We start from the raw sequence: 2,892 nt of genomic DNA, 5'->3' as shown, positions 1-2,892 counted from the left end.
AGACACAAGGAGGTGTGATGACTTGCAAAGATGATGGGGAAAGAGTGGGCTTGGCCTCTGGCGCCTGAGCCAAGCTGCAGTCCCCGGACGCGTGGCAGCCGTGGTGATGCATTAAAGCTCTCCTTGGTCACACATGGGCCTGCCATGGTTTCGCAGGTATTTACGAGCAGGACGTGCCCAAGGCACTAATGCCAGGCCTGTGGGATGGTGTGAGCGTAAGCTGAGGTTGAGCAGGGACCAGTGAAAGTGGCGTTGTGCAGACGTGCCTGGCAGCAGCGGGGAATGCTCCCTGTGTACACGGAGGGACAGCCTCGTTTGTTTTCTGCAGATTTGAGGGAAATTCAGGCCAGAAAACCAGCAAACAGGTTGCTCTTAAAGAAACCCACTTTGCACTTGGCTCCATTAGCCTGCACAAGTGCATCTGCACATGACTTCCCTCTGGCACGGTGAATTTAGGCTGAGAATCCTCAAAACTGAGAAGCAAGGAGAGATTCCATCCAAGCTACCTAAAAGCTCGCCCAGAACCAGAGGCCATATGGAAGCACGGACTGCCACGAGTGCCTACAACAGTTCCAACTCTGATGGGAGCAGCAATAGAGGACAGACATCCCAACGTCGGACAGCTCAGGCATGGCCACGCTTTGCTCTCCTGCAACAAACAGAGGAGCTAAAGCCATGGCTGGCATCAGGGCAGAGCCCTAACCCGAGGGACTGGTGGGTGCCAGGCTTCTGTGAGCCTCTGCATGGACGTGGCAATCAATAACCCACCTCGTCCTGAGCCCAGTTACTCCTGAGTCTGCCTGGGAGAGCTGCATTAAACTCATTTACTTTGCATGTGCATTGGTAAAACTGCGATGAAAAAAAATCAGTCCTTAAGCTTTTGTCTGCCTTATGAAGTCCAAAATCTTAACAAAGAGTCAGAAAAGCTAGAGAGACCAAGGCACTCCTTTTCCAAGTCAGATCTCTTCATATAGATATATTTTTTTTTTGTTTCCTAAGTATTGATGGTGGCTTGGAAAAGTTCTGCTGAGCCTTTTCTGTACACGTGAGAACAAGCGCCTCCACCCTCCAGTATTTTTAATTACTTGGAGATCTCCAGGACCGTTGATGTTATAAAGATCAGCTCAGCCTGGGAAGCCAAGAGGAAAGAAATACGTATGTATGCATGTGCCAGCCAATCTCTTCCTTTTATGAGCCTTGTTTTGAAAAAGTAGCTTTGCCCTTTCCTATACCAGCGAATGGCTTCTGAGTCAAGAAAGACTATGTTCTCATTGAAAAAAAACCTGTCCATTTGACATGACTGCAAAAGGGAGGCCTTTCCCATCAACTATTACCCCAAAACAATAGTGTACACTAAATTATTCCCCATGCAGAGTGAGCCATAACTACTACTGCCATAGCAGGCAGCAAGAGGGGCTGACTCCATGGGCCAGCATTTGAAATGCAACTCAGTTGAAGGCCTTCTTTTTTCTCTCTCTCTTTTTCTCTCATTTTTGCATAGACAAAGCCCTTATAAACTATATCTATAAGACTGGTGCTTCCTGGATATCTCATTCTCATATCAGATCCAAAATGTATGCTGTTCCTGTTTTGGGCTGCACTTCTATTTCCTCCACACCTAAAAAAGGGCTGCAAAGCACAGGCTGCAAAGCACAGACCTAGATCCTTCCTCTACTGCTTAGAGCACTTCCAGCAGGGGGGCTGCTACAGATTTCTAATGAGAAATTATTGCAGGGTAAAAATCACATTCTCCAGCAGTAACACCATTCCATTCTGGAAAAAAAAAAATGGAATTAAGCACAAATCTTAAGCACGGTTAATTTACAGCCTGGGTGTTAATCTCAGAGCAATCTCACTGAAGTTCAGAGCATAATCTATGTTACATTGATATGAAATGAGTGTAGGGTCCACCTCCTTCTTTTGAAGTTAATGGAATTCAGCAGTGCTGATAAAGAGCCTTTTTCTTCTGAAATCTGTGATTCCGGTTGGCTGAATACGAACCATTATGGGGTGTGGACTTTTTTTTTTTTTAATGAAAGGAACATTTCATGAGCTTTGAAATAATTTTGCTGTATCTCCCATCCAATGTACCCTCTTTTTGCCAGTCAAAGAGGTGAAAAATGAAGGGAAAGGCAAAAGAAGAAAAAAAGTAAAACCACCTAAGTAGCCTTATCTGAATATATTTGTTTTGGGCAAGAAGTTTAGCATTTTCCAGGAATACAGCTAATGGAGAGAGAAAGACTTACTTTAAAAACTCTTTTGTATTTCTTTTTTTCTTGCATGAAATATTTTGGCCATCTAGCTGTAGAACATTTCATTTTCCAGGTATGTGTCTCTCAGTTCAGTGGACATTTATGGGAAGAGCTGCAGAAGACACACTTGAACCCGTATTTTACTGAGAGCAGGCAATGAAATAGGCAGTGGGGGTTATTCTATTAGTCACCTAAGTGGGGATCACATGGCCTGTGGGAAAACAGGACTCTGGTTGAGTTTTATTTTGGGTCTGCTATGTTCCTCTAATACACAGGTTGGCTCTTTCCAGGTCCAGATGGATGGACCTTGCACAAACCCAACATCAATATCAAAATAAAGGTAAGAGGGGTCTTTTAAACCCAGTATTATCCATGTCTCCCCTCCCTCTCCCAGTGAATACAGTAAGCCCTGGGGGGAACCCAGTTTAAGAATGCTTTATTCTAGGCGTTCATTTTAATTACAACCATAATTATTTTTGTGCATGTGTATGACCCAGTTAACAAACCCATCCTCGGCATCTCATGGTCTCTCCGACCCTGCCCATCTCTGCAAGGAGGTAACCTCAGCTCCTGGCAACAACGAGCAAAATTATTTTTGAAACAAGCTGTAGAACTGGTTGCTACATCTTAATGAAAATGA

This window comes from Cygnus olor, chromosome 22 (genome assembly GCF_009769625.2).
Source record: "Cygnus olor isolate bCygOlo1 chromosome 22, bCygOlo1.pri.v2, whole genome shotgun sequence".
Taxonomy (NCBI): Eukaryota; Metazoa; Chordata; class Aves; order Anseriformes; family Anatidae; genus Cygnus; species Cygnus olor.
The sequence above is the reverse complement of the archived record's forward strand: the minus strand, read 5'-3'. Positions refer to the sequence as shown.